Source organism: Sapajus apella, unplaced genomic scaffold, assembly GCF_009761245.1.
Source record: "Sapajus apella isolate SASKATOON/1434 unplaced genomic scaffold, GSC_monkey_1.0 scaffold178, whole genome shotgun sequence".
Classification (NCBI taxonomy): domain Eukaryota; kingdom Metazoa; phylum Chordata; class Mammalia; order Primates; family Cebidae; genus Sapajus; species Sapajus apella.
This window is the reverse complement of record NW_022437118.1, coordinates 274391-301100: the sequence shown is the minus strand read 5'-3', so window position 1 is coordinate 301100 and position 26710 is coordinate 274391. Positions and strand designations below refer to the sequence as shown.

The 26710-nt window shown below is 41.8% G+C and overlaps 1 protein-coding gene and 1 long non-coding RNA gene across 6 annotated transcripts in view; one reads left to right on the top strand and one right to left on the bottom strand.

Annotated features, from left to right (window-relative positions):
- ZNF148 (zinc finger protein 148) overlaps positions 1 to 14403 on the bottom strand; it is a 148128-nt gene extending 133725 nt beyond the window's left edge. For 2 of the 5 annotated variants that reach the window (XM_032268285.1, XM_032268289.1), the window contains exon 1: positions 14156 to 14345. The gene's annotated coding sequence lies outside the window, so the exon portion shown is untranslated. Of the gene's footprint in view, positions 1 to 13281; positions 13955 to 14155 lie in introns of those variants that run through there. The other 3 variants (XM_032268287.1, XM_032268284.1, XM_032268286.1) reach the window with 3 other exon arrangements.
- On the top strand, positions 7264 to 7738 carry LOC116543004. The gene is made up of 2 exons (XR_004265438.1): positions 7264 to 7302; positions 7621 to 7738. It is a non-coding gene; the product is annotated as an uncharacterized LOC116543004 (long non-coding RNA).
- Positions 14404 to 26710: the final 12307 nt, after the last annotated feature.

The window sequence follows — 26710 nt, the reverse complement described above, 5'->3', positions numbered from 1 at the left end:
TGGGAGGCCAAAGCAGGTGAATCACTTGAGGTCAGGAGTTTGTTACCAGCCTGACCAACATCGTGAAACCCTGTCTTCATTAAAAATACAAAAAGCCAGGTGCGGTGGCTCACGCTTGTAATCCCAGCTACTCAGGAGGTTGAGGCAGGTGAATCACTTGAAATCTGGAGGTAGAGGCTGCAGTGAGCCGAGATTGTGCCACTATACTCCAGCCTGGGCAACAGAGCCAGACTACGTCTCCAAAAAAAAAAAAAAAAATGCTGTATCACTAGGATTGTAACTTCAGAGACTGCCTCCTTTTTCTTTACCCACAACCATTTTATATTCTAGTTGTAGACCTGTACTTTAACTCCACTTGGCTTCATTGTCTCCCTACATAATTTAAACCTTTCCATCAACCATTTTAACACTGTCCTCTCCAGAATTCCATGACCTTCCATCATTCTCACTATGCGTCTCCCCAGTGATAGACAATCCTCACCATCTGTTTTCTCCACACCCACGCACTGGGTGTTAAGCACCACCAGAAAGCTATGAAATCTTCCACAACAGATTTATTCTAAATACAACTCTCCGCCTCATTGACTAATACAAATCATTTTCATATTAAATCCCTAATCCCATCAAATACTTGAACCCTTCTACAAAATTCCCTCAAATCATACCTTTTCCATCTGTAATCAAATCCTCTTCACAGCTTCTAAAATGCTGTATCTTCTTCCATCTGTTACTTCTGGCCTCCAGTTTGAGAATAAGAGTTGCTGTTTTTCCTCCTCAAACTAAACTTAATTCAATTCCTATATTTATTGCTTCCATACTCTTCCAACCCACTCAGTAAACCCCCATGCACGCTGGTCTCTGAACTGCTCTCTTGAAGACCACAAAAAAAATAAAATAAATAAAAAATCTATGATCCCCCACCGAAGTCTTTACCCTCTTTTTTTTTTTGAGACAGGCTCTAACCCTGTAACCCAGGCTGGAGTGCAGTGGCACAGTATCAGCTCACTGCAACTTCCACCTCCCAAGCTCAAGTGATCCTCCGACCTCAGCTCCCTCAAGTAGCTGGGACTACAGGCACATACCACCATACCCAGCAAAGTTTATTATTTTTTGTAGAGATGAGGTTTCATCATGTTGCCCAGGATGGTCTCAAACTCCTGAGATCAAGCAATATGCCCACCTCAGCCTCCCAAGTGCTGACGTAACAGGTATAAGCCACCACTCCTCACCAGTCTTTACCCTCTTTTTGGCAGTGACACTTGAGCTACCCACTTTGCTTAATGACACTGTAGCACAGGATTCTACTGTGACTTCTCTGGTTGTTTCTTCTATCTGAAATCACTGCTGCTCCTCTTCCTACACAAATTCCTACCCAAGTTCTGAGCTGGAGCATCCTATAATTCTCAGCCACTAAGGGTTTCATCCCTTACCACTACTTCAACATTTTCATTCTTTGTATGGCTGTCTTCCCCCAGCTCCCCAAAGTAATCTTTAAACCATCATCCTCTCCTACAATCCAATTTACTCCTGAGGAATTAGAATATATAATGACTTCTTTTTAACTAGAATTGAAATACATAGTGATTTCTTTTTAACTAGAATTACCTCAATTAACACTTCAATTATCAGTCCAAATAATTTCAAAACCATCAGTGCCCTAACTAAATCCAGAATTAGTAGCTGCAATTATCAACCCTATATATGTATTCCCAACTCTATACTGGACTTCTTTTCTTAGCTCCAATCCAGTACTGGTGCCTCACACACTGGTCAATGTGTCTTAAACCGCCAAAACAGTTCTGCTAAGTGATCTAATAATTTCTGTTAATGGCACCATCAATCTCAGTCACCCAGATTAAAAGCCCTAGAGCTTTTCTTCAGTTATCTTTTTCTCTACTGTTTCCCAAAACCCTACATGCCATCAAACCTTCCGATTCTTCTTTCTTTGAGGTATTTCTTATATTTATCCCTTTCCTTTTATTCCCACTACCACTACCCAACTTATACCCTCAATACTTCACACTGCTTTTTTTTTTTTTTTGGAGACAGGGTCTCCCTCTGTCACCCAGGCTGGAGTGCAGATTTTGGCTGACTGCAACCTCTGCCTCCTGGGTTCAAGCGATTCTCCTGCCTCAGCCTCCCATGTGGCTGGAACTACAGGCATGTGCCACCACACCTGGCTAACTGTTTTATCTTTTGTAGAGACAAAGTTTTGCCATGTTGCCCAGGCTGGTCTTGAACTCCTGAGCTCAAGCAATCTGCCTGCCTCAGCCTCCCAAAATGCTGAGATTACGCCTGTGAGCCACCATGACCAGCCTACTCCACACTTTTGCCATGGTCTTCCTAACTTTGTCTCCCAGTCACCAGATTCTCTTCATTACAAAAAAAGGTCACCGGATTAATATTCTTAAATAGTCTCTTATTTACCAATTCAAACATCAACGATGGTTCTCCACTGCATACTGACTAAGTTAAAACTCCTCAGACTTCAGCCAGGCACGATGGCTCACGCCTATAATCCCAGCAATCTGGGAGATCAACGTGGGTGGATCACTTGAGGTGAGGAGTTCGAGACCAGCCTGGCCAAGATGTCAAAAACCCTATCTCCACTAAAAACACAAAAATTAGCTGGGCATGGTGTTGCATGACTGTAATCCTGGCTACTCAGGAGGCTGAGGCAGGAAAATCGCTTGAACCCAGAAGGTGGAGATTGTAGTGAGCAGACATCACACCACTCCAGCCTGGGTGACAGAGTGAGACTCTGGCTTTAAAAAAAAAAAAGACAGAAAAAAAAAACTCCTCAGACTTCAAAAAAATTGAAACCACCCAACCGACCAATAATCATGATATAGATAAATATACTGTGGTATATTCATATGATGGAATACCACACAATGAAAAACACAACATGGATAAAACTCACAGACAGGCTCCTTGGGAAAAGAAACTAGACAAGTAGGGTTCCACTTACACAAAATTCAAAAACACACAACACTACTCTGTTATGAGGGAAGTCAGAATAATAGTTATTTTTGGTTGGATGAGTTATCGGCTTGGAAATGACACACAAGGCAGCCTTCTGGATGCTGGAAACGTCCTGTATATTGAACTGGGTGGTGGCTACATATATTTATACCTAAGAAAAACTCATTAATCTGTACCCTTAAGATTGGGGCACTTTACTGTATATATCTTAATAAATTTTCAAAAACCAGGTTAGCCTGAATTTTGAGATAGTCTGCCTACTTTTCAGCTTTATTGCCCGCCATTCCTCAACACGAACCCTAAATTATAGCTAACCTAGACCACCAACCCCTAAACATACCCTGAACTTTGCTTACTGTCACTTATATCACCCCTTCTTCTTGAACAGCCAACCATCACCATCTTGCCTACTATTATCTTATTTATCCCTCAAGGTCTATGCTACACAACAATTTCTCCACAAAGCCAATCCTGATCAAACTTGCCATAGTACTGGTGTCATGGGCAGACGTGTTTATTTTGTCCCTGGATAAATTCCTGAAGAACACGGACTGTGTCATATATAAACATGTATCCTTCACACTGCCTGCCATAGAACCTTGTGCACAGTAAATATAAAAATATACCCTGAATGAATAAATTCTGGCAGTCCATCAACGTATCCTTCAGCCTAGCCCTCCTTCTCATATCCATCCATCACTGCCTCTACTCACAATTCATCCCACAGTTCACATATTTAGTTTCTATCATTCCAGAAATAATTGAGCACCTACTACATGAAAGAAACTGAAACTCTAATGTATTCCACTAAACTACCCAAAAATATAATCCAATTTCAGCTGCTGCCATTTGAATATTTCTACAACTCTAAATTTCCAGTCAGCCAGGCGTGGGGCGGCTCACACCTGTAATCCCAACACTCTGGGAAGCCAAGGGAGGGGATCAATGGAGCCCAAGAGTTTGAAATCAGCCCAGGCAACATGGTGAGATCACATCTCTAGAAAAAAAATTAAAAATTAGCCAGGCATGGTAGCACATGCCTGTGGTTCCAGATACTCAGAAGGCTGAGGCAAGAGGAACACTTGAGCTCAGGAGGTAGAGGCTGCAATGAGCTGCTATGTTCACACAACTGCACTCCAGCCTGGACAACAGATCAAGAGCCTATCATTCATTCATTCATTCATTAATAACAAATAAATAGTGCATTTTCACTCATCTTCCCCTCTTCCCTACCTCCAACTGCATCCCACTCCCATGTTCTAATCCTACTGCTATCTAACTAATTCAAGCCCTTTTTAATTTCTCCAGGAGCCACCTAACTGGTCTTTTCTTTTTTTCTGACTGGTCTTTTCACATACAATGTTACTCTACCACCACATTATCCACAATCTATCCAGTAAGGTATAGCTACTGCCAGATGAAGCTATCTAATATACAGTCCTTGGCTCCATTCCCTACTCAGGAAAGTTCAACAGCTATATACACTAATAATGTATGCTAACATACCTTAATCCTATGTTAACACACTTTAATTCTCACATTCTCACCACAACCCTTGCCAGGAAGGTATGATTATCAACTTGATGAGAAAATGGAAACTCAGAAAGGAAATAATTCTCCATAATCATACAGTGGGCAAACAGAAGAGCCAAGACTAAAACCCAGCTTCTGTTTGCTTACCAAGCACAATACTACATAATATCAAATACAAACTACTTAGCTTAGCTTTCAAGGCCATCCATTTTCAACCCAACCCCAACTGACTCTCCTACCTTATGTTATACCTTAATCATGAACTCTCTGTGTTCCAAACTATAGATTGTGATCAATTAATTTGTTGGTCATAAAATCAGTTTAAGGAGTGACAACAACCTTTTATTTCTTTCCCCATGGCCAGTTTTTTTTCTTTTTAGTAAAACAAAATAGATAACATCCAAGTGCATCTACTACAGTAAGGACAGTTACTGTATTATGAAACTTTTTGTTTTTCCCACACACATAAACATTTATACATGCATATTTTAGATGAAGTGTGACATGCATTTCTTACTATAGGTCATAGTTTAAAACTTAAAATCTAACTCACCATTCCCCACATCTCCTGGGCTTCTCACCTCCAAGCCTTTGCTTATACTAATCTTTCAGGCTGGAATGCTCTCTTTCAGTAACCTTTGCCAATCAGAATCTTATCAATCTAAAACTTTAAAAAAAAAAAAAAAAAGAATCCTATCAATCCCTTCAAAGACTAGCTAAAATTCCCCTTTTATGCCATTAAAATGCTGCCCCATGTTTCTCCTAATCAAATGCATTTTCTGCCTTTTAAATTCAGTAATATTTGGTGTATTTGTGAATCACAGATGTATTTGTGATGATAGTACAGGTATTTGTGCACAACTCCAGCTCCCTACCAGAATATAAATCCCAGAGGACTTATTCCTGACTGCAAAGCATTATATGCTTTTGCATATAACAAATGTGTATTATCTGTTAAACAAAGAAAATTTATCCCATCATTTTCTGAAACCCTCAGTTATAAATCAACATAATTTAATAACTTCTACTATATTCCAAACTTCTGTTGACTCTTTTCCTTCAAATAGCTTAACCATCTTCCTCCTCAAAATAGCCCTTTCAAATATCCTCTTTACCTTCCATCTTCTCATGCTTTCCCCTAAACATAGCCTGCCATATTTCAGTAATCTTTTCCTCTCTTCAAAATCATCCTTTCTATCAGGTACCACCTTTTCTTCCCCATCTGCTTATCTTCCTTATTCCTAGTTCTCTAACATCCATACACACTGATCTATATTCTTTAAACAGGTCTTTCTTTTCTTCACCATCTTTTTAACCAGACTTCTTGAATTATTTCAGTTCATTGCTAGTGCATATATTCTGGCAGCCCCATTAAGTCATTTGTAGAAAAAGGCAGGTTATGAATAAATGAAAAGAAACATAAAACATATAGATAATTCAGATCTCCTAAATTATCTCAAATATCTCATTCATTCATTCATTCAACAAACTTGTGCCTACTGGACACATGCCCTCAGTTCTGTCTATTCTATTCTGTAATTCAGAAAGCAGCTTTGAGAAAAGCATGCAGGAAAATGCCAGGATAACAGGGCCAAGTTGACTCATGCTCTTCACTCATGAAGGCCAAGTAATTTGTGGGGTACAGGCTCATAAAAGAACAACTAAAAGTTATACTCTACAATGACTGAAAACAGACCCCACAGTTGTTTCAGGGGGCTCAACATCTACCAAACAAATGTGAATTTGAAAGTAACAAACCAGTAGGAGTAGCTAAAATGAAACAGGCAGAAAGCATTCAGACAAAAATAGATCCAGATTCTAGGTTCACTTTAGGGCTGCAAGAGAAATTTGAAGTCATTCAGTTCTTCTCTGAGATCCCTAAGGAATCTTTCCAAACATCAAGCTAAAGTATGGTTCACTTAAATAATTTCACCAAACCTTAGCCAATGTTCATTTCTCCATTCCCTGAACTCCTACAGCACTTAATGTCTGTAAAACTCATTTGTGGACTTAAACTATCTTGCTCCAGGTAATAAAATTGTTAACAAATATACTCAGAATTTATTTCATCTGAGAAAACTGAATTTTTTTAATAAGAATTTGTTTACACATTCAAATCAGTATGGTCCTCTTTAAGTTACTTTGGAAGGCTACCACTTACTCATTTATTCACTCCATCTACCCAACCATCTGATGCACTCAACCAACATTTATCTAGTGTCTACCTAACTACATGTGAAACTATCACCCCTGTTCAAAATATTTCCAACTTCCTCCTTGGGAGTGTTTTCAAAATCAGCTAGTAAGTCAACCAAGAAAGTTATTCCCATTTCTGTGATTAACTGAATTTAAGGCAAAACTGTTCTTTATTCACTCTATTTGATATTGACTGATCTTCGGCATTTCTAAAAACCAAAATTTCGAAGTAAAAAGATTTGTCATCAATGAGACCATTCATAATAAGCTTATGCCATGTATTATTTAAAACTGTGCCTCTTGGCCAGGCATGGTAGCTCATGCCTGAAATCCCAGCACTAGGAGGCTCAGGTGGGTGATCACTTGAGGCCAGGAGTTCAAGACCAGCTTAGCCAACATGGTGAAACCCTACCTCTGCCAAAAAAATACACTGGGTGTGGTGGTGCATGCCTGTAGTCCCAGCTACGGCTTAGGCAGGAGAACTGCTTGAACCTGCGAGGCAGAGGTAGCAGTGAGCCAGGATCGCGTCACTGCACTCCAGCCTAAGCAACAAAGAGAGGCTCTGTCTCAAAAAACAAACAAACAAATGTATGCCCCTTAAGCTAGGTGCAGTGGCTCACACCTGTAATCCCAGCACTTTGATAGGCCGAGGCAGGCAGATCATCTGACTCCAGGAGTTCAAGACCAGTCTGGCCAACATGGTGAAACCCTGTCTCTAATAAAAATACAAAAATTAGCCAGGGGTGGTAGTGTACGTGCCTGTAGTCCCAGCTAGTTGGTAGGCTGAGGCAGGAGAATCACTTGAACCCGGGAGGCAGAGGTTGCAGTGAGCCAAGATCATGCCACTGGACTCCAGCCTGGGTGACAGAGTAAGATAAGACCCTCTCTCAAAAATAAAAATAAAAGTTGCCATAGAAGCCTGGAAAGAACATTCCAGGGTCATTTTAATACATTTCCAGATTTCCCACACTAAAACTCTCCAGAAGACAAATACTGGAATCTCAAAAAAAAAAAAAAAAAAAAAGTATGCCTCTTGGAGGGATTATGAACTCCTGGCAGATAGGGACCACGTTTTACTTACCTTTATAGACCCCTCCCCCAACAGCACACAATAGGTACTCAATAAATAGGCAAATTATATAGTTATACTCAGAAATTAATTCAGAAAAGGTGTTCTAAAAATATTCTGAACACTGCTACTGAAAATGACCACCCAAATATAAAAATTCTTACCTGGAGATATAATTTTGATATTTGTTTTTAAAAATCAATCTTCTGAAATCTTACACTGTTACTGAATTATTTTCCAACTATCTTTCTCTCTCAAAAGAATGTAAATACTACTTTAGGAGGCCAAGGTGGGCAGATCACCTGAGGTCAGAAGTTCGAGACCAGCCTGGCCAACATGGTGAAACCTTGCCTCTACTAAAAATGCAAAAATTAGCAAAAATTAGCCAGGCATGGTGGCATGCTGCTGTAATCCCAGCTACTCAGGAGGCTGAGGCAGGAGAATTGTTTGAACCCAGGAGGCGGAGGTTGCCGTGAGCCGAGATCGTTCCACTGCTCTCCATCCTGGGCAACAGAGCAAGACTCCACCCCCCCCAAAAAAAAAAAAAAAAAAAAGAATGTAAATACTATAAATTTCTTGAGGGAAGAAGCTTATCTGTTATTTTTACTATCCTAAAAATGAATTAAATCAGACTGTCTTAAAACAGTCATTTATGCCTAAAGAAAAAAAAAATCTAATTAAAACAGCACCCTGCTACAGACCAGATTTTACTCCAGATTAAACTAGCCTCAAATTTAGAAGAGACCCCTTGATCTTCAACGTTGTTGCAGAACTCTTGCAGTTCCATTCTAATCCAGTCTGCCTTCTTCCCTTAAATCTAAAGGTCCTCCTCCAGTCAGATATCCCTTTTGTCCTTCATGCTGTCAAACACACACACATACAGTTTTGTCTACAATACCCCACAGTACTCAGCAATTTCATACAATCCCACTATTATCGCTAATAGTGAACCCTACTTTCCATCAGTCATTCAACAGGTATTTATTAAGCACTTAAGAATCAACCTGTTGGCTCACGCGTGTAATCCCAGCACTTTGGGAGGCCGAGGCAGGTAGATCAGCTGAGGTCAGGAGTTCAAGAACAGCCTGACCAACATGGAGAAACCCCGTCTCTACTAAAAATACAAAATTAGCTGGACATCGTGGCACGTGCCTGTAGTCCCAGCTACTCGGGAGACTGAAGCAGGAGACTCACTTGATCCCAAGAGGCAGAGGTTGCGTTGAGCCAAGATCTCGTCATTGCACTCCATCCTGGGCAACAAAAGCAAAACTCCATCTCAAAAAAAAAAAAAAAAAGAATCAGCCTGTTGTGAGTTTCCCTAGAGACTACAGGAAGTCTCTGCTCTAGAACAGGTTACCATCTACCATTTGCAAAACAAAGAGAATAATTGTCACAAATACAAAATTTAGCAATACATAACCTACATGTGAATAGTGTTGCTACTGAAAGTACAGAGGACTTTTAGCCAAGCGCAGTGGCTCATGCTGTAATCCCAGCACTTTGGGAGGCCAAGGCTGGTAGATCACAAGGTCAGAAGATCGAGACCATCCTGACTAACATGGTGAAACCCCATCTCTACTAAATATACAAAAAAAATTAGCTGGGCGTGGTGGCGCCTGCCTGTTGTCCCAGCTACTCAGGAGGCTGAGGCAGAGATTGCAGTGAGCTGAGATTGCGCCACTGCACTCACTACAACCTGGGCAACGTTGAGGTGCCATTATTTAAAGGCTCCTAAAAAAAAGTATAACAGTATCTTTCTATTTTCCCAATATCCACCACAATGATTTGCATCTCATATACAAATTTCAAAAACACTAATATTTTACAACTCTATCCTAACATATGAGATCGAGCCCAGTATAGTTTTTGCCTACCACATTCCCAACATATTAGTAATTTAAACATGCTAATTTCCCTAAAAGTGACAAAAATTCTAGTCTCATCTCCATAAGGTAAACTTCCGTCACAATAACTATATCCAAATCCCCTCAAAATACTTTACCTTTTCTTTAGCCTCCTCAAAATGTATCACCACCATCATCAAACCCGGTTCCTCATCCTCCTCCTCCTATCACATTTCCCCATCTCTCCTTCCCCCCATCCCCGAAAAAAATATGTGTCCACACCAATCCATTCCCTCCTAAAAATAAAAACGTAAGAATTGTGGCCGGGCACAGTGGCTCACGCCTGTAATCCTGGCACTTTGGGAGGCTGAGGCAAGCAGGTCACTTGAGCCCAAGAGTTCAAGACCAGCCTGGTCAACATGGCAAAACCCCATCTTTACAAAAAAATTAGCTGGGAGTGGTGGCACATGCCTGTATTCCCAGCTACCTGTGGGGCTAAGGTGGGAGGATTGCTTGGGCCCAGGAGGTGGAGGCTGCAGTGAGCCAAAATCACGCCGCTGCACTACAGTCTAGGTAACAAAGTGAAATCCTGCCTCAAAAAACAAAAAAAAAGAATTGTCATAGAAGCCTAGAAAGAACATTCTAACAAGCAAATCTTATGCTTAGATGTTTCCTACAACATGGTCTTTTTGATAGGTCCATCCAAACTTCCCTTTATCATCTCATACAGTATTTTTACTGTAATTGTCAATGTTCCTTCTACTTCAGGAAAGCCTTATCTAGGCTAAATCCTTATCTTATATAGTGGGGAAGTCAAAAGATAAAGCCTAAGACTGTTGGACTCCAAAATCAAGGTTTATGCATATTAATAAAAAACATAAACACACTGAATAAAATAACTAAATTAACTACCAAAGTTCAGAAAGAAGGAGAAAGGGGATAATGTCAATGACACATTCATAGAAGTCTTCTGACTCCCTGATAAATCAAGAAATGATATTATATGCCTATTACTTGGAGACATGGAAAAAAGCATGGTTAAGAAATACAAAATTAATGCTTAGAAATAGCAGCCTCAGTAAAGTGGAACTGTAATAGACAGGTGAGACAGGGACTACTGTTTTTCATAAGTTCCCTCAGAGAAATTTTATAATAAAAGGGTAGAAAGACAATGTAACTACAATATAATAAAGACAATATAAGGATAGAAAGGCAATGTTTAAGTGCGTTCTGCTTACAAAAATTAAAAAACACATAATAAACAGTGCTGGTGAGAGAAAAGGGAAGGAAGACTAGACCTGTCATGCTATGATCATAATAAAATTAGTACAGCATACTGTGATTAAAAAAAAAAAAAAAAAAGCCCTGGCCGGGCACTGTGGCTCACACCTGTAATCCCAACACTTTGGGAGGCCAAGGCAGGCAGATCACTTGAGGCCAGGAGTTCGAGACCAGCCTGGCAAACATGGCAAAACTCCATCTCTACTAAAAATACAAAAATTAGCTGGTCTGGGTGGTGCATGCCTGTAATCCCAGCTACTCTGAGAGGCTGAGGCAGAAGAATCGCTTGAACCCAAGAAGCAGAGGTTGCAGTGAGCTGAAATCACACCACTGCACTCCAGCCTGGTTAACAGGGCGAGACTCCAGGAGAAGGGGCAAAAAAAAAAGTCCTAAAAAGAATGAGTAGCCAGGTATGATATCACACCTGTAATCCCAGCACTTTGGAAGGCCTAGACAAAAGGACTGCGTGAGGCCAGGAGCTGCAGACCAGCCCAGGGAGCATAGGGAGCTCTCTTCCCTACAAAAGAACTAAAAAATTATCTGGGCATGGTGATGCATGCCTATAGTTCTACCTACTTAAGAGGCTGAGGTAGGAGGGTCCCTTGAACCCAGGAGGTGAAGGCTGCAGTGAGGTATGATCAAAGCCACTGTATTCCAGCCTAGGGGACAAAGGGAGACCCTGTCTCAAAAAAAAAAAAAAAAAAAAAAAGGTCAGGCACGGTGGCTCACACCTGTAATCCCAGAATTTTTGGTGGCTGAAGCATGCAGATCACCTGAGGTCAGGAGTTTGAGAGCAGCCTGTGACCAACATGGAGAAATCTCGTCTCTACTAAAAATACACAATTAGCCAGTAATCCCAGCTGCTCGGGAGGCTGAAGTAGGAGAATCACTTGAACCCAGGAGGCAGAGACTGCGGTGAGCCAAGATAGGACCACTGCACTGCAGCCTAGGCAACAAGAGCAAAACTCCATCCCAAAAAAAAAGAATGGGTGAATCTGACCACCACAGTGGCTCACTCCTGTAATCCCGGCACACTGGGAGGCCGAGGCAGGCAGATCACCTGAAGTCAGAAGACCAGCCTGGCCAACATGGTGAAACCCCATTTCTACTAAAAATACAAAAATTAGTCGGGTGTGGTGGCAGACACCCATAATCCCAGCTACTCAGGAGGCTGAGGCAGGAGAATCATTTGAACCTGGGAGGTGGAGGTTGCAGTGAGCCAAGATTGCACCATTGTACTCCAGCCTGGGCCACAAGAGTGAAATTCCATCTCAAAAAAATAATAATTTTGGATTATTTCTATTAAGAAAATATATAATTAAAGAAAGCACTCTCCATTCTAATGCTAAATTACTACTCTCCTTTGAGATATCTGCTAAAGGAATAAACAATTGGATTTTTCTTTCCCTCTCCCAAACTTCATTCCATCTTCCCCATTAATCCCTTCAACCTCTACTTCCATAAAAATATTTTTCATACTTAACATGTTTATTATCCTCTCTTCAGTTGAAGAAATATTACCATGTAATGTGCAAATAGTTTTTTCTTAATAAAAGGTGAATAATATCCGGGTAGATTTTAAGAGTATGGTTCTAGCCCAGAGTTCCCTCCTGGAAATCTGGTCTAGTGTGAGCTCAGCAAATCCAGAGAGAGCCTGGTTCATTTCCTGATATAGAGATGCTATTCCTCCCTCCAACCTGGCTCTAGAATCATCCAGTCTCCTAGGTTCCCCTAGACCTTAAGATAACTAGTCCTGACCTCCTTGCAACCTAAAACCAGAACAGATATTCTAGATCCTCCATTCTGCAGGCCCACACTTTGCTGGCTGATACATTCTCTTCAATGCCTCCATGCCTGAATGAGAGAGTATTCTCTCACTGGAGAAGAACTCCCTCACAGTTCACATCAGGAACTGTGAATGGCAGAAGATCTCTCAGCAGCTACAGACTTATGGAACCAATCCAGCCAACTAGGCTAATTTGACCTACAAATGAAGTATCCAAAGAAGGGCCACCAAACGTACTCCCCCCACCATTAATTAAATCTTGTGTACTGCAATCCACCCTGAATAACATGGCACCAATTCTTCTGGACCAGATAAACTGGGCAGTGAAGAAAACTATCAAGTCAATTAATTTCCATTCCAGCATTTGCCAGGATAGAATTCACCCAACCTCTGGTAAGTGTTAATACTTCAAATTTTCTAAAATCGAAACTCCATGGCCTAAGGAATCCCCACAGGCCAGGCCCTTTCTCAAGGTCTGCTTCAGCGGTTCTCATATTCACTGGTGCATGTCTAAAATGTCACAGACCAAACTACAGACTAAAATCTAATTCTCAGTGACCCCAACCACAGCCCAGACCCACACTTACCAGCTGTCATCTACTGAAGAGCCCACACGGGTTCGGAACTAGGCCATCCCGGCTCGTCTGGAATAACTCTTCAGTCCTTAGGCCAATATTTATTAATTATACTACATCTGTCTATTCTATTATGCATTCCCTGCATCTTCTCTGCTATTTAGCACTCCCTCTTGCTTCAAACGCGATGGTTTCTATTCATGGGACCTCCTATCTCCCTTCTTTCCTTTCCTGAGAAACGCTTCAGTTCTTTCCATAATGAAATACCTAACGTATCTGCACAATGAACACCCTCCAGGATCCTCAAGACTCCTCCACAGCCACCCCCTGAATTCCTCCACCTCTCCGGCATCTTTCCTCCGACCCCTCTCCCTGTTCGCACTCCCACTACGTTTCCTGCAAGCATTCCTTTTTCTCCAACCCCTGCCCTTCCCTTCTCCCAAAGAGCACACTCCGGCAGCAACAGTGACTGAGGCCTGCGGTGCATAAAGCACTGCACCAGGCACGGTGGACAGAGCCCTGGTGTCTCCCTAGCCTTTTCACACCCACACCCAGCACCCTCTGGCCTTCCCGTGCAAACATCCCACCTCCTCCCCTACCTCTGACACCCCCCGCCAGCCTCGGAGGCCGCCTTCTCGCCTCCGCCACCCCCGTCATTATCCTTTCTCAACCCCCCAACCCACCCTCCGCGCCCTGCTTCCTCACGTCCCCCGGCCAGCCCCAGCGTTTCCCTCGGCCTCTGCAGGCACCCAGGCCACCCCAAGCCTCGCTACGGCTCGCTCCCCCCGGGGTCAGGCCGTTACCGCCGCGCGCTCCCCCCGCGCGCCGCCCCCTCCCCCTCCCCCGCCCTCCCCCGGGCCCGGGCCTGCCAGGCCGAGCGCTTTACCGCGGGCGGGCGCCGAGTCGCGCGGTCACCGACTGCAGGCGGCGGCAGCTCCAACCTTTCTAGGGACCTTGAGAGGAGGGGAAGGGGGGAGGGGGGATAACTTTTGCTGTAGCAGCTTCGGCAACAGCTCCCACCCCTGCGCCTTTCTCCTCTTCCTCCCCCTCCTCCTCCTCCTCCTCTTCCTCCTTCTCTTCCTCCTCCCAGAGCAGTAGAGACGCAGACATGCCGCAGCTAGAGCGCCGCCGCGGTCGCCGCCACTGCCGGCCCGGTGCATTGTGGGAAACCCCGTACTCGGGAAGCGCTTTGCGCCGCCAGCCCTCGCTTGGCGCGGAGACCTGGCTGGGAAGACACAGCGTGGCTTCGATTCTGGCGCCTGCGTGTCACCAGCCCAGGGTGGCCGTGGAAGCTGGATCCGAGCCGCAGGCCCCCCAGGATGGGCCCGGGAGGAAAGCGGTTTGAAAAAGATGGGAACCGAGGACCTCTCTTAGAGCGGAGGGACTCCCCCGCTCCTTCAGCCTTAATCAGTGCCAGCGCTCGGAGAAGTGGAGGACTCGGGGGTTAGGGAGCGTTTCAGGCCTGGGGAAATGGAAGGGTCGGGGACCGAGGTGAAAGGTTATTTGTCAGAAATTCCTTGGCTTTTTCATTTATTCTCTCTTACCTAGCTGTCTGCCGCCATCTCCAGTCGTTGGCCTCTACCACCTTAAAATGCCAGCTTTCCCGGAAGATGTAGCCCTGCGTCCTTGAAACTGGCAAACCCCGTTAGTGTCTGCAAGCTGAGATGGATGGAGGGTGTGGGCATAGAGACAGATCAAGAGATCCTGCCCCGGACCCTCTTGAGCACAACCTTTTCCTTCTCATTTCACCTGAAGCCCGAATTTTGTATGGCAAAAACTTGGTTATGATCTCTATAAAGCTAGGATTACACAGTTGTCTCATCTTTTGGGGGCCCTTTAGGTAACGTTAGCCAAATTGTGACCTCCTTAATGGTGCCTTCATCAACTAACATTAGGCACCCAGAGGTGCCTTGTGCGTACTGCCATCGTTTACAGTTACTCATCTTTGTGTACTCACCCTAGCACAAGGTCAGCCATATAACATAAAAGATGCTCAGTGAATGTTGAGTAATTGTGAGCATCCGGAACTTGCTGTGGGATAAAACGCCTTCATTGCGATTTCTTCATAATAATCTGAAGATTCCATTTAGCACCTATCTGCAATACTTACATGTAAAGGGAAAAGAAAAGGCATGAAAATATCTATAGAACCATTTCTGGTGTTCTCTTTTCCTTGTCCACACCCACCTTCCCACCCCTTGCCAACTGAATGTTCATTTGAATAGTGCTTTTTGGCAAAACTCCAAACTCCCGCATTATGCACTTGTGATGACACTGAATTAGACTAGTGTCTGTGCAAGGTTAATGTTTCCTCAGGCATTAACCTTAGTAAATCGTGATGCCTGTTTAGAAATAGCTAAGGCCCATAGGTTCTGCTTAATTTAGAGACAGGTAACTAAGAGCAAGAATAAGCCACGCAGCTCCACAATCAACCCTCTCTGTGTGCTTTCTCCATTAAAAAATATAAATTTTAATAAGATGACTGCGCATATTCTGAATGTTAATTGCAACAAAACAATGATACAAGTTAGAGCCAAGGGACAATTATCTGGAGGACAGCCTTCTGGCAAATTCTAGCACCTGCAATGGCATCAAATTTAGATGTCATAATAAAAAACACCTCTGATGGCAAGGAAGCAAACTCTCAGTATTAGGCAGTGAGAAAACTAACAACTGAAAAGGGCTCAAGGCCTGGAGCTACACCCAATGGGCTAGGATTAATTGGTTTGCCGTTAGAAATAGATCTAGTTCTCTGCTCAGCAGCCTAACGAAGAAGCAATAGTCTCAGAAACAGCTGTCTAAAATGGGCAGAATAAAGAGCACTACAGGGATAGTAACAGCAGAAGTGATGGTGAGCAAGTTTAGGTTCTTTATAAGTTAAACTGGAAAAACTTTTCACCCTCAGGTTGACTCTCCATGCTCCTCTTGTTCACTTCCCCAAACACCACCCGTAGGTACTCAGCCTACTTACTTTTCCTTTTTTTTTTTTCACTTTTTATTTTGAAATAATTATAGACTCACAAGAAGTTGCAAAAATAGCACAGAGTCCCATGCTTCCCCCAATGGTGACATCTTATAAAGCTTTAGTAAGACATCAAAACCCGTGTCAACCTAAATAACAGAGAGGCTTTCTAAAAGAAAATAATGTTTATTTGGGAATAGAGCATTGCACTGAAAATATACACATCACAGTTAACTGTCTGCATATTCAGGGAGGTAAAGGAAAACAAAAGTGTTTAAAAGAAAAAATGGAAAGGATTACATAATTGTTTTGAAATAATTATCCTTGACTACAAAGATCAATAACAAGGGTAACGCCAGTCCAAGGTTGGACAGGCATTTGCTGGGCAGATGTCTTTACAGAAGTATTTTTTGTGTAAGGTTGTGATGGCTTTTGTGCAAGGTTGTGGTTTTTGTAGTCCTTTTTGATAGTTTTTGTTATCAGGCATACAAATGTAAGAACCCTCTCTTCATAGCCTTCCCTAGCTCTATTTGTCAGGGTTTCTTAACATTAGTGACTCCATTTTGATTGTGACAACTTTCACACCAGGAAATCAACAATGGTACATTACTGTTTACTAGACTACAGAACTTACTCATTATACACCATTTTTTTAAAGTGTGTTCTGGGTGTGTGTGTGTGTGTGTGTGTGTGTGTGTATCTAGTTCAATGCAACTTAACCTCACTTACAGATCCTCGTAACTACTCCTATAATCAAGACATAGAACTGTACCATCACCACAGATGAACTCCCTCGTACTACCTTTTTATATTCACAAATCCCCCTCCCCGCTCCAACTACTCTCCCAACTCCATGCCTGTCCTCTAGTAACCACTAATCTATTCTCCGTCTGTATACTTTTGTAATTTCAAAAATGTTACGTAAGTGGAATCATACAGCATGTAAACTTTTGAGATTGCTGTTTTAGCCTAAGCATAAAGGCCCACAGCTCAAGCAAATCTAAAGGGCACAGCCGCTTCCAGCTGATGGTTTCCAAGTGGGAATGTGATAATTAGGAAATCAAGAGAAGTCAGGAATCTGAGTTTTGGGGTGAAATCTCCTAAATATTAAATGTTGACAGCTCATTCCATTTGTTTTTAAGAACACAAAAGCATGTCAACAAAACATGCCTGTAGGCCAGATTAAACCCATGGTCCCAGTATGTCTTCTCTGATGTGGCCTAATCCATTGAGGCTGGCACCATTGTTGTGATGGGTAAGGTTCTCAGGGACACCCAGGGCCTCTTTCCTCCCTAATGGCTCTGGAATTAGTTCTGAGTCTTGGGTCTTTGCACTCCATCAGGAGAAGAATGTACTTCCATCTCTTGCCTGCAAAGACTTCATCAGGTCTTCAGACCGTCCTCTAGTAACCTCTTTCCTTCCTTTTTTCTAGTATTCTCAGACTAAGGACTAAATGGAAGTTCTGTCTTCTCTATCCTTGTGGCTCCCTGCAGCACTAGCCATTTGTCAAAGCTGGTTCTTCCTTAAGGATAAACTTGTCCTTTTCTTTGCAAAGCTCTAAATTCATAGCCTTGCTGCAGATTAATCCACAAAAGCCTGCCTCTACTGCATCACTCCTACTGTACCCAGAAAAACACAGCTCTTCCTGTAACTAAAGGAGTTCTTTTCCTGGGACGTCTCCCCCATGAGTTCCTGCTTCAGGCCTGGGGAAATGGAAAGGTTAGGGACCTAGGGGAAAGGTTATGTGCCAGAAATTTCTTAGCTTTTTTGTTTATTCTCTCTTACCTAGCCCTCCGCTGGAGTGCAAAGGGCATCCCAGTCACAAAACTAATGAATAGCCTACTGTCTCCTATTTAGGATGCAGAGTATAGATAATTTCTTGAGTTTGGGACAATAAATAACCCTGCACCTCTCAGAAGCATCTGAAGAAGGTACTGGGTTGCACTAAAGTTCATCAGCTGTAAGATAATTATGGTTTAGAGGGACACAAGGGAAGACACCACTGAAAGGTCAAGATACATAAGAATGAATGAAAATGAGGTCTTGGGCCAGGATGATATTAGTGGGTAAGGAAAAACTAAAATAACATGTGGAAAATATCTGCTAATATCTACTAGTGCCTAGTGGTTAGTCTGGTGATTAAGTCCACAGATTCTGCAGCTAAAGCTAACTAAAGTCAGGGTTTGATTCCCAACCCTACCACTTACTGGTTTTGCAATCTTAGTTACTTAACCTCTCTGTGCTGTCAAGTGCCCCATCTAGCAAATGGAGATAAGAATAGTACCTTCTTTTTAGGGATATTATGGCCATTAAATGTTAATAACATAGAGTAGCTTAGTGTTTATTTATCAATTAATTTTAGAGACAGGGTCTCTGTTACCCAGACTGGAAGGCAGTGGCACATTCATAGTTCACTGCAGCCTTGAACTCCTAAGCTCAGGTGATCCTGTCACCTCAGCCTCCTGTGTACCTGGGACTGCAGGTGTGCACCATCATACCTGGCTATTTTTATATTTTTTGTGGCAATAGGATCTGGCAATGTTGCCCAGGCTAATCTTGAACTCCTGGCCTCAAAGTGAGCCTCCCACCTCAGCCTCCCTAAATACTGGGAATACAGGCATGAACCATCACACCTGGCAATGTAAAGTAATAAGAACAATATCTGGCACATAGTTAAATGTTATATATGGTGTTGATATTGTAGTTGCTATTACTACTATAACCTAAAGATAATACTGAACCAAATTTCCTAAAAATAAAATTCAATAGAGAAAAACCATCAGTTTCTACAAGTGGATTGGGGTGAGGAAAAGAATAGAAACTGTATGAGGACAAAAAAAAAGAACATGATGAGAGATATGATTTAGGTGGGAAAACACCTCTCAGAATGTTTACATGGGGAATGAAAATGGTATAAAATAGGTAGATGGAGCTAGGAAAAAATTAAGCTACAAAAAAAAATGTGCCATTATTCAGATATATTATTTGTAAGCATAATCTTTGCCTGAACAATTTTTTAAGGCTGATGACATTGGTCTATTGTAAGGATGCTTGCTACTTTCTATTCAGCCAACACCAATGAATCAAGTACCTACCTCTTCTTTCCAAAGTTTAACCAGAATGAAGACAAGTTAACTATTCATGTATTAAAGCTATGGTTTTCATAAGATAAATAATGACAATTTTTTATCATCCCAGAGCTTTCAGAGATCTCACAATTTGCTTATTGCCAAGATGGTGCAATATAATGCAGAAATGACTTTTTTCTTTCTTGTTTTTACTGTCCTCATATGATTTGAATTAAAAAGCATGTGAGAATTCTGGACTCATCAAAGTATATCAGAACTACCCTGTTACATGTAGTAATTCAACACAGAGAAAGAGGGTTCATTCCCCCCTCACCCCAACATTACTCTTTCTAACTTGCCAATATTTTGGCTTAAATATTTATGTAAAACTCACATGTCAGGTGCTACAAATGGCACTACAAAAGGGGTAAAACAGACACAGGGTTGCCTTAAAGCCCATCAGCTGTGAGATAACTGTGGTTTGGAGGGACTCAGGTGAAGATATGAGGAAAAGGTCAAAACAGGCAAAGACACAACAATTTAGTACCGGGGTTAAGATTTTTCACCTTTTCTTTCCTACTTGATTTTTCAGGAAGGCAACCATTTACACTTCCTAAAGAAAAGTGTGTAGCTATGTAACACAGTGTTAGGGTTCAAAGAAGACTAAGACATGTTCTAAGCTCATGAGAAGCTGTAAACTAATGGAGGTGGCTGGACACAGTAGCTCATGTCTGTAATCCCAGCACCTTGGGAGGTGGGAGGATCACTTGAGCTCAGGAGTCTTAGGCCAGCCTGGCCAACATAGTGAGACTCCATCTCTATTAAAAATCAAAAAAATTAGCTGGGCATGGTGGCACATGCCTGTAGTCCCAGCTGTTTGGGAGGCTGAGATGGGAGATCACTTGGGCCTGGGAGGTTGAGGCTGCGGTGAGCTATGATCACACCACTGCATTCCAGCCTGGGCATGCAGAGTGAGACCCTGTCTCAAGAAAAAATTTTAAAATGAAATGAAATAATATAAATAATTGAGGACGCACATAAAAATTGAGACAATTTTAGCATAATGTGCTGTGATTCCATAGAGGGATATCAAGGGCGCGTTGAGTTCCCGCACTGATGTAGCCTACAGACTGGTGTATCTTTCTGATATCAAAATAATACTTTCCACCATGTTTATGCATCTAAAAATCTCCACATGAAATTCTATATGAAGATCAAATATTATGCAGGACTTTCACATTGAAAGAAGTATTTATCTCCTGATTATTAAAAAATGTGTAAGCTTTGAGGCAAGTCCTTTCCAAAACACACACATCTTGAAATGATTGCAGAATAATCTCCACAGTCCATTAACAAAATATAAGCAAGTAAGGTTGAAAAGGAATGCAAGTTGAATATCAGGTGAAAATGATCTGCAGCAGTGGTAATGAATGATACGATAGCATTTAGTGATAAAAATCAATAATTTTCTGGTGGGAGGAGGCAATTTTAACTTTTCTTTCACTAGCTGATATTTCTTAAAGGCAACCATTTTGCACTTTGTCAAAGAAAATTAGGCAACTACATAAGCTTCATTCTTCCCTTATAAAAAAAAAGGGAGGAGGTTGGGGAGGCATACAAGACAGCTCATAAAATAGCTGTTTTGGGGTTTCATTTTGTTTGTAAGAAAATAAGTTTCACTGTCACTGCTAGTCATTACCCATCTGGCCTCAGGGCACACATCGTCTAAGTCTGCCAGTGCCCACCCCTAAACTTCCTGCACAAACAGAGGATACCCAAATAACTGATGTCCTGAGGGAGAGCCCCAAGTAGGCAAAGACTGTTCACATGTGGGGCATTTTGTTTTAAAAGCCAGGGAATTGTGCAGTATATTGAGAAAGTTTACATCTTTTTTGTTTTTTAAGGTTTTTTGTTTGTTTGTTTTTGTTTTTTTGAGACGGAGTTTTGCTCTTATTGCCCAGGCTGGAGTACAATGGTACAATCTCAGCTAACTGCAACCTCTGCCTCCGGGTTCAAGTGATTCTTCTGCCTCAGCCTCCTGAGTAGCTGGGATTACAGGCATGCGCCACCATGCCCATCTAATTTTGTACTTTTAGTAGAGATGGGGTTTCTCCATGTTGGTCAGGCTAGTCTCTAACTCCCGACCTTAGTGATCTGCCTGTCTCGGGCTCCCAAAGTGCTGGGATTACAGACAGGAGCCACCACTCCCAGCTTCTTAATGTTTTGATGTTAACAAGATTACGTGTCAGTTAATCCTGGAAGCTCCATTTATCCCAAATACCACATTCCCCAAAATGCCAGATAGGAGAGCTATTATAAAAAAGAAAAATAAAAGTCTTTGAGTACAAATTAATTGCTGTAAAACCTTTATTATCTATACCTATGGCACATACCATTGCAAGAAACAGTGTTACCATCGGTCTTTAAAAATCACATAAGTTGTATTCTAGAACCTCAGAAAAGGAAGATAATGGCATCAAAATCTGAATACTTGATAACAATAAAATACTGAAAACATACATGAAGTATGGATTTTAATGTTAATTCAGATGGTTAAGGCTACTTTATAGCAACTGCACATTAAGAAAAACAAGAACAGATATAATCGCCCCTGGGCTGCGATTATTCCTACAGACTTTGGCTTCTGTCATAGTAGCCTTGTTTATGGAGGGACCAAAAGTCTCTTATGCCGCAGATACATATTTTGATCTCACTTCTGCCTTCTTACCTGGAGAAAGGATAGAATAATATCACAAAAGCAAAGACATTAGAACTTGAGACCACCTCTCAAATAATTTTCTTAAAGAGATAATATGGCCAGGTGCAATGGCTCATACCTGTAATCCCAGCACTTCAGGAGGCCAAGGCAGGAGTATCACTTGAGCCCAGGAGTTCAAGAGCAGCCTGGGCAACATAGGGAGACCTCCATCTCTACAAAAAAATTAGCCAGGTATGGTGGTGCATACCTGTGGTTCCAGCTACTTGGTGGGCTGAGGTGGGAGGGTCGCTTGAGCCTAAGCAATAGAGGCTGCAGTGAGTTATGATCACCACTGCACTCTAGCCTAGGTGACAGAGCAAGACTCTGGCTCAATAAATAAATAAATAGGCAAATAGATAATGTTGCTCGTATGAGGATGAGCCCTCACTTCTTTCAAGTGCTCAGTCGTATTTTTTGAATATTTAGTATGTGTCAGTCAATTAGCTGAGTGTCAGGGATATTCAGTCCATTGAGAAATCTGTACATTTGTTCTTCTATTCATCAAACAAATTGTTATCGAATGTCTGGTACTACTAAATACCAGAAATACTATGGTAAATAAAATACTCTCCTAGCCCAGAAGCTTACAACCATCAATTGGTGAAGTAAAACAGGTGAATACGCTGCTTCGCTGTAGGATGATACACTCTAACATAGGGATGAGCACCTGACGCTGGAGGAAGACTCTGCACAGCCCCAGGCCAGGACAGCTTCCCCAACGTGACATTTTAGCTGAGACATGAAAGGGAGTGGTACTGGTGGAGTCCTGAGCAGAGGAAGGAGATGGCATGTGCAGAGCCCTAGTGCCAAAGAGAGCTCAGTGTGTTCAGAGACCTGCGAGTCGTTCCAAATGAATGTGTGCAGGACATGGTTAAAAGACAAAACTGATACTGCAGTGAAAAGCACCAGCAAGCTCCAGAGTGCCTTGTGGACTCAGTTGAGGCACCTGACCTTCCTTTATCCCAAGAACAGGCTTTCCCAAAGTGTGGCTGGATGATAAGCAAGAAGATCTGAGATGAGACACAGAACACTATTTTTTTATTTTCGTAGTTAATGGTGTGAACATGCATAGAAATATATATATGTATTTCATACACCCAATACATTAATTCTCATTTTATTGCTTAGGATGAGGCCGGGTGACAAAAGTAATTCAACTAACAGACAAAATAGTAACGATATTATAGTTGGTACATGAAAAACCATGAATGACTGATGTTTGGCCAAAAATGCCTGAGGCCAACAGATTGCCATGGAACAGTTTTATGTAGGCAAGTCACATAACAATACTTCTAGGTTAGAAAGGACACTGTGGTTGTGGAGAATAGATAAGGACAATATTTGCCAAACTTCTGGTTAAGTCGCATTAGTGGATTCTGAAATCAAACTTAAAGTTGTGCTGGGAAGGCTGAGGTGGGAGATTGGTTGAGCCAGGCATTCAAGAGAAGCCTGGGCAACATAGTGAGACCCCATCTCAAAAAAAAATTTTTTTTTAATTTTCTTAAAGTTGTAACTGGCAGAGTTTTTTCAGTAAAATGTAATAGAATACAATAAATATTATAAAACAGCTTCACATACAATCAAATGGCATCAGCATAACAATACTTTTAATTTTACATACATGTAAGCATGTATGCATGTGTATAAATGTTACTAGGTTACAGCATAAAATATTTTTCTTACTGTGGGTCAAAGTCAAAGAAAGTTTAAAAGTCACAGGAAACAGACCAGTTAGGAGGCTGTTGCAGCATTTTGTTCATTCAGTTAGTGTTTATTGAGTACATATTATGTAACAGTTGCTATTCTAAGCACTGAGAATACGGCTGGTGAACAAAATTGATAATATGCCTGATCTCATGAAGTTTACACTTTGGTAAGGAAAGGATACAATGAGCAAGTAATCAAATAAGTTCCTAAGACAACTTAAGAGAAGTGAAGTTCTCTAAAAAGTAATCAGTGCAAGGAAGAAATGTAGGCTCCACACAGGCCATTCTTTTTTTTTATTCATTGCTGTATTCCAAGCACTGAGTATAGGAATAGTGCTTGGAACACAGTAGCTGCTCAGTAAGTATTTGTTGAATGACTGAGGGATGCTATTGGCTTGCCTTAGGTAGTTACAATAGAAATTAAGAGAAGTAGATGGGTTCAAGACATATTTAAGAGGTAAAATAAATGGGATTTAGTGAGAAAAGTAGGATTTGGGGGTTATGAGATTAAAAAATAAGGGGAATGGTTTCTCTACAACCTACTCTAAAGATAGTAACCAGAGTGGGCATGTGATTTCTCCCCTGCAAACCATCCCACAGCTTGCTATTGTACTCAGAGGAAAGCCCAGACTCCTTACAACAGCCAAGAATGCTGTCCATGACCTGGGCTTGGGTACCTCACTAACCTCATCTCTAAAAATCTCCCTCTGTCTCTCTCTGTCCCAGCCACACTGGCCACCTTGCTGTTCCCCAAACTCCTAGTTAAGGCTCTAGTCAAGGCCTTTGCACTCACTGACCCCTCTTGAAATGCTCTTCTCCCAAATATTCATATAACATAGACCTGTCTTTCTTCAAGTGTCTCCTTCTTGGAGAGGTTTATTCTCACCACCTAATATTACAACTCATGTACCATGACATGCATTCTTCTGCTTGTTCAATTTTTCCCCCCACGGCATTTATTGTGAGATGTGTATATGGGTGTGTGTTTGTGTGTGAGTGTGTGTAGCACTCTAATGTACTATTATAATAGATTATCCTCACTGTCTCTTTTCCACGGAATGTCACTATCCATGAGCCTAGAGAAGTTTAGAACATTGTACGTGCTCCATCAACATTTGTTGAAAAACGAAGACAACTCTCAGATTTCTGGTTTGAGCAACCGGGTAATTGTGGCTCATTGAGGCAGGAAACACAGAATGATATAGAGTGCAATGGGAAGTAACATGTTCCTTTTTGGATGTGCTGAGTCCATGTCTTGTGAGATCAATGTCCAGGTGGGAATTCCCTTTAGGCAGTCGAATATATGGGTCTGGTCCTCCAAGGAGCCACAGATATAAACTGGAGGAATCACTCACTTATAGATGGCATTTGAATGGAGAAGACCAGCAAGAAAGTGTTTAGAAAGATGAAGAGAAGACCTTGAAGAAACAGCAGGAGCTGAAAAACAGCAGCAGCAGAGGAGCTCATGAAGGAAAGTGAGCAAAAGAGGGAGTTAGGACGAAAAGCAGTTGTGGAAGTTCATGGGAGAGTAGTTTTAAGAAGGAAGGTATATTTATTATCTATTCCTGTATAAAATTTATTCTAGCCTCATAATTACATATAATTAAGTGTCAATTAAAAATACATTTTAACGCCGGGTGTGATGACTCATGCCTATAATCCCAGCACTTTGGGAGGCTGAGGCAGGAGGATCACTGGAGGTCAGGAGTTCAAGACCAGCCTGGCCAAGATGGTGAAACCCCATCTCTACTAAAAACACAAAAATTAGCTGGGCGTGGTGGCAGGCATCTGTAATCCCAGCTACTCAGGAGGCTGAGGCAGGAGAATCGCTTGAACCCAGGAGACAGAGGTTTCAGTGAGCCGAGATCAGTGCCACTACATTCCAGCCTGGGCAACAGAGCAAGACTCTTGTCTCAAAAATAAATAATATTTAATAAATAAATAATAAATAATAAATAAATTTAAAATAATTACTCCAAAATTTAGTGGCTGAAAGCAAAACATACTTATTATCTCACTGTCTGATAAAACACTCTGTCTCTCCACATTGTCCCACAGAACACTTCTAATGCCAGATGTACAGGAATTTTTTCCACACTGAAAATTCTCTGACACCAGTTGAATGTCCTACAATTCAATTCTGACACTATCTACCTAGAATTTGGGTCAGATCCCACAACTTAAGGGCTCAATCCCATGAGACTGCTTCCATCTGAGATGCCAATCTCAAGTCTAGGCCTCTTGTACTTCTGATCCACCATAAATTGGGGTTTCCCATGACCCTCTCCTCATGTGTGATAATTTGCTAAAATGGGGCACAGAACTCAGAAAAACACTTTATTTATATCTGTGGTTTGTCATAAAGGGTACTGTTAAAGCAAACTAAGTATGGCCTAAGAAGGATTCCATTGTTCTATATTTGAGTCCTTGTGGATGAACTGTAACCTAGCTTAATAGACAAAACTGAAAACCTAGTTTAGGAGTGGCTGGGCATGGTAGCTCATGCCTGTAATCCCAGAGCTTTGAGAGGCCAGCAGGCAGATCACTTGAGGTCAGGTGTTTGAGATCAGCCTAGCCAATGTGGTGAAACCCCATCTCTACTAAAAATACAGAAATTAGCCGGGCATGGTGATGTGCACCTGTAATCCCAGCTACTCGGGAGGCTGAGACGGGAGAATTGCTTGAACCTGGGAGGTGGAGACTGCAGTGAACCAAGATTGTGCCATTGCACTTTAGCTTGGGCATCACAGTGAGACTTTGTCTCAAAAGAAAGAGAGAAAAAAGGAAGGAAGGAAGGAGAAAGAGAGGGAGAGAGAGAAAGAAAGAAAGAAAAGAAAGAAAGAAAGAAAAAAAGAAAGAGAAAGAAAGAAGAAGAAAAGAAAGAGAAACAAAGACAGAAAAAGGAAGAAAGAAAGAAGAAAGAAAGAAAGAAAAAGAAAGAAAGAAA